General features: G+C 35.7%; 1 protein-coding gene across 5 annotated transcripts in view; it reads left to right on the plus strand.

Annotated features, from left to right (window-relative positions):
* Positions 1-12,054, plus strand: part of LOC143230005 (hypoxia-inducible factor 1-alpha-like) — a 176,416-nt gene that overhangs the window by 36,386 nt on the left and 127,976 nt on the right. The window lies entirely within an intron of this gene.

Here is a 12,054-nt window from a genome sequence, read left to right on the forward strand (position 1 = left end):
AAGAAAGAAAAACCCGTCCAAAACCTCCATTCTGTAACCCGACAATAACCCTAACACCTAAACCCAAGTCTACAATCTCTCGAATACCACTTACCTTCATTTACTGTTCTAATACATTAAGTTGTCCAGATTATCAATCGGAACTTGAACATCCTAACTGAGGACACCATAATTATTTTAAAGTCAACTTGTCAGTTATAGATACGATAAAAAAATAAAAACATTTTAGACCACAGTGTCAATCAGAAATCTGCCCCAATAGTGTGAACCCGGCTACAGAATGTTGCCACAGAAAAAGTGCGCCACCTGCTAATATGTTTATATCACAATATCAATACCGGACCCACTTACAGTAGTCATTCATTCGCATTTCAACAAGCCTGATGTACTGTGCGTGTTATACAAAATGCAACATGCTATACGATTAGGGTATCTTTCACGTGAACATCTCTCTCACATAAGACATAATGATGCTACAAAACCCACAGTAGAGACTTTAGTAACCCTTCACATTGCACGTTCGACTTCTCATACGTGGACTTATATTTGCTCTATCTACCATAACGTCTGAAAAAAACGTTTGATTTTTAATTTAGCCACAACCAGTCCCATTGGAATGAAGAGTTGGATTTTACTGTCACAAGACATAATCATCCTCAGAGTGCAGAATGCGGTTTTTTTTTTTCTCTGGCGGTAACGGGACATGAACCATATAAATTCGATCTGGCACGCTAACAGTTAGTTTGCGCATGGCCCACTTTTTCGGTAAAAATCATAATGCTAATTCGAGTTCATTTAATAATAACAAAGCTGTTTATGTCTTCGACTACACGATCCACAAGTTAGTTTAACTAATATTAGCTGATAGGCCTAAGTTCACAACAGACGATAATATCTTAATTTCGCTTATTTGCTTTTTTTCTTGCGTTGTATCTAAATAAGGCGCGTCTTTTGTTATTTCAGAATTTAAAGAGTTGACTAAAAATTCAATCAAACAATAATTTACCACTTCTTTCTTTATGTAAATTAGAGACGGGCCTCAAAATCAGTAATAACCTGCTCTAGCCTTACTCGTATATTAAACCTTAAGTTGTAAAATTTTCGGGAAAAATTTGCAAGCATCAAACCACGTGTTCATCCCTTCACGCCAAACCTCTTCCTAACCAAATAACACTAAATTCAAAACGTAGCTTACAATACTGTTGAGTTATATCTCAGTGCTACAACACTTAATGTAAAGAACTAAAAAACAAATTGGATGGAGTCATGTTCTTCATGTGCAAAATACAAAAAGGAACTCGGCAGTCGTTAATTTTATGTGTCAGTCATATATTATTGGCCCGGCATGGCCAAGTATGTTAGGGCGTTCGACTCGTAATACGAGGGTCACGGGTTCGAACCCCGGTCGCACCAAACATGCTCGCCCTTTCAACCGTGAGAGCGTTATAATGTGTCTGTCATTCGTTGGTAAAAGAGCAACCCAAGAGTTGGCAGTGAGTGGTGATGACTAGCTGCCTTCCGTCTAGTCTTACACTGCTAAATTAGGGACGGCTAGCGCAGATAAGCCTCGAGTAACTTTGCGCGAAATTCAAAACAAACAAACAATTATATATTATTGGGGACCATGTAATCAAGAAAGTCATGCACACATGAGGAATTTGGTGAAAAATGAGTTCTTAAAATGATTAGAAAGGCAGTGGAGTCGTATGGTAATCTAACAACACACACAGGTGTGCAAATTTAGTGTAAGTTTTTCATCACATGCAATAATGTTGATTCAGTAAATGAATGTTGTGAAGACAAATTACCTGTAAAGTTTTATTTTAAAGTACATTTGTGATCGCGTGTATTTTGGAGAACATTCCGAAACGTTTCGTCTTCATTACACAAATGTTTGGCAAAAGTTATAAGCCATGTTTATCCATCATTGTAGCCGAACTTAATGTTACATTATTTTATCAAGCAACGAGAAAGAGAAATAAAAACTCGAAACTTGGCTTAGTAATGAAATTCGTCAGTTAAGGGTTGTCCAGTCTCTCTAATATTTTCGACCGAGAGTCGTAACAGCCGAGTTTTGTTTCCATAGTGTTTTTACAATTAGAACATCGAGGTGGAAGTAAGAAACGCAGCTGTTATGGAAATCATTTGGTGAATTTAGTCACGATACAGTGTATTGAAACGTGGCACATGTGCTCTTGATCAGTGAATGTCAAACTTTTTAGATAGAACCCCTATCCCCGTTCTCTCCTCCTCTCTTATCCATGCTACAGGAAATTCCATATACTGGAAACGAAACATAACATTTGCCACTGTCTTCGAATATATAGCCAGCAGTGTACTCAGACATGTTCGAGAAATATTGTTTTAGCTGTTCAGAGAAGTGAACTTTGAAAGTGTGGGACCTTTCTGTTGTAGTTGAGTTGAGCTGCCCACAAGTTTTATGGGTTTAGCATCAGCGTGTTTATTACGTTTTTACGTTAAAATTAACTTCAGCAAAGAGAGAGGGCAGGGCGTTCTGTTATGCTTCCTATTTAGTAAACGTATACAATTGTCTTAAAGAATTCATGTTCCTGAGAAGGGAGACTTGCACACACGCCTAGTGACTCGGCGATAAGTTTGACGCACCGCTAAAATCCGGGTTTCGATAATCGTAATTGGCACGATACAGATAGCCTGTTGTGTAGCTTTGTAATTCACGGTAAACAAATGAACTTAAGGAAGGACATTTCACCCGAAACGTCGTGACTTTAAAGGTATTTTTCCAACTGGTATCAACATTACTGCGTTCTATTATTCTATTCGTTTGTTTTTGAATTTTGCATAAAGCTACACGAGGGCTATCTGCGCTAGCCGTCACTAATTTAGCAATGTAAGACTAGAGGGAAGGCAGATAGTCATCACTACCCACTGCAAACTCTTAGGCTATTATTTTACCACCGAATAGTGTGATTGACCGTCATTTTATATCCCCCCCACGGCTGAAAGGGACGAATATGTTTGGTATGATGGGGTTCGAACCCACGACCCTCGGATTGCAAGTTGTCGCCCAAACCACCTGGCCATGCTTTGCCGTTTCATACCAAATTTATGTGAAAAACCAGTAACCTTAATTACACATTCCGGGTCGTTTTTGAACTCAAACGATCAGCATAATTCTTTCTAAAATAGAATATTACTAAATTAATTCCAACTTAAATTTACAACTAAACAAACATGTGAATTCTCTGGCAATTATTCGGTTTAGTTATTTTATTAACTAATGAACTGAACATGGTTTTCTTTCGGGAAGGCAGCGGTGGATTTTATATGGTAACCAATGTGACGTGATATGTCTAAGTGGCTAAAATGCGGCATGTCTACAAAGAGTCTGGTAACTTTCCATAGGTCTTTTTTTCTTCTTCTTCTTAACAAGGGTTCGACAATGTTACAATGTTTAAGGATTTTTATACCAAAGGTTAACATGTAGAAATAACCCCCTCAGATCTGCAAAAGATAAAAGATAGAGAGGATTGTGATCTGATTTAGTGGGGGAAATTCTTCGTTATGTGATTAATCTAAGAATATGTAATGAAGTATTTCACTTACTTTAGTTAAGTCTGCGGACTTAACAACAGTGAGAATTGGGTTTCGATACATGTGATGGGCACAGCACATGTAGCCCATTTTCTAGCTTTGTACTTCCCTGCAACTAAACCTCTGGTTTCTTCTGTGTCGTCCTCCATTCCTGGGAAGAATTCCAATGTAGAATGCTTGAATCTTTTGCCATTAAACTCGAAACAAGAAGGCTAGTGTACTGTCAATTGTGAAAATATAAAGAACGGAACATAACGTCACGTGGGATACAGAATGTAGTACAAATAGTATGGTCCGTTTACAAGCGTTGTAATCTCACTTTAAAACATGCAGTCATTTATAATATTTTTGTTGTACTTATTTAATTTTGTTGACTGTTTGGAAATTGTATTTGTTGATTATATTGTAATGTTTATGGAAATGTTTTATTATTTTTTATTAAAAGGCATTATTCTTCAAGGTCGAAATATATTTTATTCGAAAGTAATTTGTAATTAGAGTTAATATTTATTTCGTTTAGGCTCATAAGATAGGGAACTGGATACTCAAGGTTATCGTGTACATAATAGTAATTACTTTTTACTGGTTGGATGATATTTTCGACTTGTCGCTATAGGGCACTAAATACTCGTGGTTTTCGTGACATGTTACGTTTTGCTAGCTGGGTGATATTTTGAACTTGCCACTAGAGGGCACTAAATAATCATGGTCATTGTGTATATGACTGTAGTTACGTTTATTTTGGTGAATGTAACAACACGCCACCAAATCTATGTCGGTTGGATACAAAAAAATCCCAAGTTTAAAATGTTATCCATCAAGAAGGAAGGAACCTTACTGCATCACAGCCACACGTAGAAACAGATTCTGACGATAAATAGAATGCAAGGTGAGAAGGTTCTGGTCAGATCATTAGCGGAATTAGTTTAAAAAAATGAAAAATGATTTGTTGTTATTGCTTTTTGTTATGCTTGTTTTCTTTGACCCCTTAGAACAATAGCTCATTTTACCAGCTTAATGAAATGGCAGGTGTTTGAAAAACTACACACTATATACAATAATTTTAATAGCCATCTTAGAAAAAAAAAGTGAGAGATCCAGTTTGGCCTGTAGTGCTACATGGCTACAGGCCAGACTGCGATATCTGTTAACCTCGAGCCTGTGGGATAAGGCAAATGCTGATCCTCATAGTCGAGCCCTAATGTTTGCTGGCTCTGTGAGTTGCATTATGGAACTAGGCTTAACTATATATACAATAATTTTAATAGCCATCTTAGAAAAAAAAAGTGAGAGGTCCAGTTTGGCCTGTAGTGCTACATGGCTACAGGCCAGACTGCGATATCTGTTAACCTCGAGCCTGTGGGATAAGGCAAATGCTGATCCTCATAGTCGAGCCCTAATGTTTGCTGGCTCTGTGAGTTGCATTATGGAACTAGGCTTAACTATCCCCGGCTTGCATTTTTCAAGTAGCCTAGGACAGTTATTTAATATTTTCACAATGAGTTTTTTTACATAGTGTGCTTTTGAATTTTATCTAAAGCTACACGGGAGCTATCTGTGTTAGCCGTCCCTAATTTAGCAGTGAAAGAGTAGAAGAAACTCTAGTCATCACGACCTACCTCCAACACCTGGGCTACTCTTTTAAAAATGAATAGTGGAATTAACCTTCACTATATAACGCCCTACGGCTGAAAGGACGAGCATATTTTGATTGGACGGGGATTCGAACACGCGAAACTCAGATTGTGAATCAAGTGCTCTAACCACCCGATCAAGATCTGTGTTATAATAACTATATAATTATGAAGTTCCCAAAATGGCCACATGCTAACAGAGAATGAAATTAGGTTCCTAGACGTTGGTGTTTACTGGGTCATTCGTGAAATTTTTGTAGGTCTATTGGTTTTTCGCGTGATAATACCGGATGTTAACTCTTAACTGTTTTTGAGAACTATTACTTCACTCACCTGTTTTTAAGAATATACCTCTGTCGTTTTGTGTTTGGAACTGCTATAGCCCTGTTTATCATTTATATTATTCTGTTTCTTACGTAATGCGTATTTTCCATAATTGCTACTCGAATACAAGTACGAACTGTTTTCGTTTAGTGCGTTCATGGCTGCTTCATATGAGAGTGTGTGCGTTGACTGGTGTGAGAACACATCAGTATAGGGTTTGGAATGAGTCCTTGGCTGCAACGCAGGAGAATTATGTGCTTTAACACTGGTGTTACATTCTGGAACTTTAACAGCTGAGTTTGACGAAAGGCATATATCCGAAACGTAAATAATTGTTTTGATTATGTACGTGTACATGAACTTTTATTCACAATGTCTCTTTCAACGATTTTTTCCACGCCTTGTAGTATTTCTATACAGAAAGATATGCAATATACATCTGTTCAGACACATAATAGTGGAAATTACTCTGATGTGGCCATATGTTCTGTCCTGTATGTAGAATCACCCATTACTTTGGTTTCAGAGGTTAGATAGTAATTAATGGTCAGTTATTATAGTTAGAGGTCATCACTCGTTGTTCGTCAAAGTTACAATTTTGATAATATTTATTTATAATAATTACACTACACCCCCTGACCTGCTTCCCTTGAAATATGGATATGTTATGTTAAGGGTATTGTTAACTTTCTAACATATGTTTCTAGAAAAGTAAATATAAGTTAAACTACTATCCCCCTTCCTCCAAACAAACAGAGCCTTCATCATCCACGAAGCAGAAATCATGTTGATGAAACTACAAAACTGAAGTATCATAGGTTTATTTTCATGAATGGTCAACCTTATATCAGACTCTTAACAATGACGGTATGTTTTGCCGTACTATGTTAACAACAATAATAATACGTATATGTTTTTCCGCCCTTGTTTAACAATGATAAAATGTTTTACACATTGTTTGAACTGTAATAAAATGTTTTATCTCTAACCTGTTATATAGCTCATAGTAGAAATCTCTAACAAATATAATTCGAGTATCTAGTGTAATAATAGTTTTGTGTATTCTGAAAATGCGCTCGTGCTTTATTTCCACGGATGTAAATATACATCACTAAACATATTGTACAACAAAATAGTAAAAGTTTACGAAAGTTTCTAAAAACTGCTGTAATATCGTTGAATAACATTGTAAGTTCATTTATTGATATTATGAAGCAAGATGAAATTTTAACATTAACTAAACTAAAGCAAAAAACTACACAAATTACTGTATTAGTGTATATATATATATATATATATATGTTTATAACATATAGGTCGTTTCAAATAGGCTTAACTTATGTTAGGCCTAAGACAAATGAACATACAAATTTCGATGACTGCACTTAGAAAATGTTTTATTGTATTCTAGAAATCCTGTATTTAAAAAAAAATACTCTAGCACTAAATATACTAAATTCACCACAAATGTTTTGCGGGTCACTCCTTGTGTAACAGAATACGCGGCAATTTGTTGCAGTCCACTGATAATGTGCTATAATAGTGAGGATGTCTTCCCTAGAATGATGAATCCTATCTGTTTTTTTCAAACAAATTCTTCTCAGTTTACAAGAGAAGCAAATACCTTGTTGGTCACGTGGTGTATATTAACATATACAGGTAATTTCAATATTTACTATTCAATATATATATGTAGGGTTCCCTAAATATTCTACAGAAAAATGGGTTATACCAGCCCTAAATTATTCGCTCATATTTCTTACGCTGAATGCTTAACACAGAAAGATAACTTAATATGTAATTACGTGTGAACCCCACAGATACTGAAAGGTTTGTTTGATTTATTTTGAGTTTCGCCCAAAGCTATACGAGGGCTAGCTGTCTCTAATTTAGTAGTGTAATACTAGAGGGAAGGCAGCTAGTCATCATCACCCACTGCCCACTCTTGGGCTACTCTTTTACCAACGAATAGTGGGATTGACTGACACACTATAACGTCTCCACGAGCATGTCTGGTGTGACGGGAATTCGAACCAGTGATCCTCAGATTACGAGTCGAGTGTCTTAACCACCTGGCCATGCCAGGCCGTACCGTAAGGTATTAGAATTAAGTGAGTAATTTTACAGTAAAGAAACGTTTTACGTTATATAACTGATCGTATTTTTGAATTACTCTGTCATCTTTATTGCTTAAACTAAATGATGGAAATACTGCATTTCTGAAATGTTTAAAATGTTTCAAAAAGGAAACAGAAACAATTGTCACAAAACAAAATCAGAAAACCTGAAATAATATCTAGCTACCATACACAATCAGAAAACCTGAAATAATATCTAGCTACCATACACAATCAGAAAACCTGAAATAATATCTAGATACCATACACAATCAGAAAACATGAAATAATATCTAGCTACCATACACAATCAGAAAACCTGAAATAATATCTAGCTACCATACACAATCAGAAAACCTGAAATAATATCTAGCTACCATACACAATCAAAAAACCAGAAATAATATCTAGCTACCATACACAATCACAAAACCTGAAATAATATCTAGCTACCATACACAATCAGAAAACCTGAAATAATATCTAGCTACCATACACAATCACAAAACCTGAAATAATATCTAGCTACCATACACAATCAGAAAACCTGAAATAATATCTAGCTACCATACACAATCACAAAACCTGAAATAGTATGTAGCTACCATACACAATCAGAAAACCTGAAATAATCGAAATAACACTTGGTACAAAACAGTCACAAACTTTGAACGTCTATATTATCACACTAGTTACGAAACACAGTCAGAACACTTGTATTAGTATGTGGTACCATACACAACACAGAAAACATGTAATATGACACTGGTTACGAAACACACAAACTTTGAACGTCTATATTATCACACTAGTTACGAAACACAGTCAGAACACTTGTATTATCACACTGGTTACGAAACACAGACACATGTATTATGACACTGGTTACGAAACACAATCGGAACATCTGTATTATCACACTGGTTACGAAACACAATCGGAACATCTGTATTATCACACTGGTTACGAAACACAGACACATGTATTATGACACTGGTTACGAAACACAATCGGAACATCTGTATTATCACACTAGTTACGAAACACAATCGGAACATCTGTATTATCACACTGGTTACGAAACAATAGGAACATCTGTATCATCACACTAGTTACGAAACACAATCGGAACATCTGTATTATCACACTAGTTACGAAACACAATCGGAACATCTGTATTATGACACTAGTTACGAAACACAATCGGAACATCTGTATTATGACACTAGTTACGAAACACAATCGGAACATCTGTATTATGACACTAGTTACGAAACACAATCGGAACATCTGTATTATGACACTAGTTACGAAACACAATCGGAACATCTGTATTTTCACTAGTTACGAAACACAATCAGAACATCTGTATTATCACACTAGTTACGAAACACAATCGGAACATCTGTATTATCACACTAGTTACGAAACACAATCGGAACATCTGTATTATCACACTAGTTACGAAACACAATCGGAACATCTGTATTATCACACTAGTTACGAAACACAATCAGAACACCTGCATTTTCACACTAGTTACGAAACACAATCAGAACATCTGGTTTATCACACTAGTTACGAAACACAATCAGAACACCTGCATTATCACTAGTTACGAAACACAATCAGAACATCTGGTTTATCACACTAGTTACGAAACACAATCAGAACACCTGCATTATCACTAGTTACGAAACACAATCAGAACACCTGTCGTATCACACTAGTTATGAACACAATCAGAACGCCTGTATTGTTACACTACTTACAAAATACAGTCAGAAAACCCTAATTAACATCTTCTGGTTTTATAACGACATTAGACACTATCTAATGAATGACATTGTCCATAAACGTTTAGTTTTTATTACTTTAGGCACAACCTGAATAGCGGCCTTGTTCAGAAACTTTTGCATAAATTCAAAATAAATTGATCGTGTATAATATTAAATATGCTGTATGTAATACATTTATTACAGTTGGATTTGGTGTGTACGTTCATTAACAGCCTTAAGACGTTTAACTACCGTCTGTGTGATATTAGGTGACCGACTCATTAACTGTTATGTATTAGAGAGAAAAACTGGAACCAAGATCAAGTGGTAATTATAGATTTAGTTGTAGGTCAGTTCTATTAGACTGGCTATTTGTGGTATAGCAGTTTTTAAAATGATATTATCGTAGAGTGAGTAACAAGAAAACGGTGTGTTTGTCGTAAAACTATTTTTATGTTTTAACGTTTCGAACCAGTGCTGGTCTCTCATTCGTTGTAAACAACAGATTTTGATTGATTAAACACTAGTTGATAGTGAGAAATGTAAATAATGTTATATGTGTAGCGTAAGATAATTTTCACCCTCTGTCTCCTATATATATATATGTATGTATGTTTTTGTGTATTTCTCTCAGTATCTCTGTGTATTTCCCAGATGTCTTTGTCAGTATGTCTGTGTGTGTTTTATATATATCTTTCAGTATCTTTATGTATGTTTTATATGTTTCTTTGTATAATAGAATGTGATGATGTGCAAACAAATCAAACTGTTAAAATATACGAAATTTAAACCCTGTGAACATGATGCATAGAAATGGAAATGTTTGATATAACTTCCATATACCAGCTCATTAAGAATGTAGTCTATATAGTTGACAGGCCGTTAGAGCATAATGTTTGTATATACGTTGTATAAACAATAGAATAGTTGTTAAAGACGAACTCCGTTTTATACGTTAACCGGAATACAAGTATACCAAGGAAGTGCTGAAACGGCTGTAGTCCTTTACGATAGGCTAATCTCCGTTTAAGATGTAAAATTCTGAAACTCGAGGAATCTAACTGGAAGCACATTCGGTAATACATGAAGTATCTTCAGTTGATATGATTTGTGTGATAGTGACAGTTATATTTATTAAGCCTACTTAGGTGTTTTTTATGCAAAAATATTATAATATTCGTTTAAAGATTTTTTTACAACTTTAAACATTTGACTTAACAAAACAAATTAACGCGTAATGTAACGAACGTGTGCAGCTTATATTAATCAACTATTTTTTTTTTGTTTATGTATTAGAGTTCGCCACCCTACTAGTTGGTTTTTACTTTAACACAGTTATTAGTGATGCTTTAGATATGATATAATATATTATAGAGGCAAGTAGCTTTTCATGTTCGCCCCACCAGTGGCTCAGGGGTACGTCTGCAGACTTACAACGCTAGAAACCGGGTTTTGATACCCGTGGTGAGCAGAGCACAGATTGCGCAGTGTATCTTTGTGCTTAACTACAAATAAACATTTTGTGTTAACTTCGTGGGTTCGATATATCACGCCTATTAGCGGCTCAGCGGCAATCTGAAGGCTTATAACGTTGAAAACTGGGTTCCTATATTTCTTATGAGCATAGCACAGATAGAACACTACGTATGTTTCTGCTTAACAAACAAACCAAACATAAAACAATGAATTTTGTCGGTGGGACGGTAGTAAGTTTAGGAACTTGGGAAGCTAAAATACGAGGTTCTATTTCTTGCGGTGGACACAGCAGATAGCCCAGTGTGGTGTGGCTCTAAACTAACGAGAGAAAACAAACAATTAGACATAGCACATCATTTTTCAATGTGTTGTTATCTCAAAATCATCTTCATTTGCAATCGAAGATTGTTCGGAAAACAATTCTCCGACGTTTCAGTAACTCTTGTAATATTCACAGAATACGTGGTTGGGATCCTGATCTCGTGACGATAGTCGTAAACAAGAAAATAATAATAACAAGTATTATTATGGATAGAAACTAGAGCATGCGTTTTTCAATAGCCGTAATTACTTTGTAGCGGGTCGTTATTATATTTCCGCAATTATACGAGAGGATTAACACATGACGCGTGTGCGACCTCGTGCGTTTCGAAAAGTATAGTTCTAGGCATTAGAAAAATGGACTTTGAAAGACTTAGCTCCACACATAACTCGATTCTCATACGCTCCAGTTGTCTTTCATATATGTCAATCAACTGGTTCTCCTACCTGGTGATGGTCCGCGACGTATTACCCCAAAAAAAAAAAAAGCAGATCGAAGGGTAGCTTATGGTTCAATAAGTGGTGTCAATTTCAATCGTGAGCGCGTTATAAAAGTGACAACCCCATTTTTTTGTTCAAAGAGCTGGGCAAGTGCTTCTGGCAGTGTGCCTTTCATGTGGTCAGTAGTTTAAAGATATGTTGATTATAACACCTTCATTTGACAATTATATCTTGTTATTTTAACAAGAGCTTCTGGTAGTATTGCTTGTTATACCTATATCTAACAACATTTTCATTTCTTAATGGGCAAATTCAGAGGAACGTAAAAAATACAAACTTGCATTTAGCGTGACGTTTCTAGATCTGTAATGTCCGTAGGTTTCTACTAGC

The sequence above is a fragment of the Tachypleus tridentatus genome, chromosome 10 (genome assembly GCF_004210375.1).
Source record: "Tachypleus tridentatus isolate NWPU-2018 chromosome 10, ASM421037v1, whole genome shotgun sequence".
NCBI classification, from domain to species: Eukaryota; Metazoa; Arthropoda; class Merostomata; order Xiphosura; family Limulidae; genus Tachypleus; species Tachypleus tridentatus.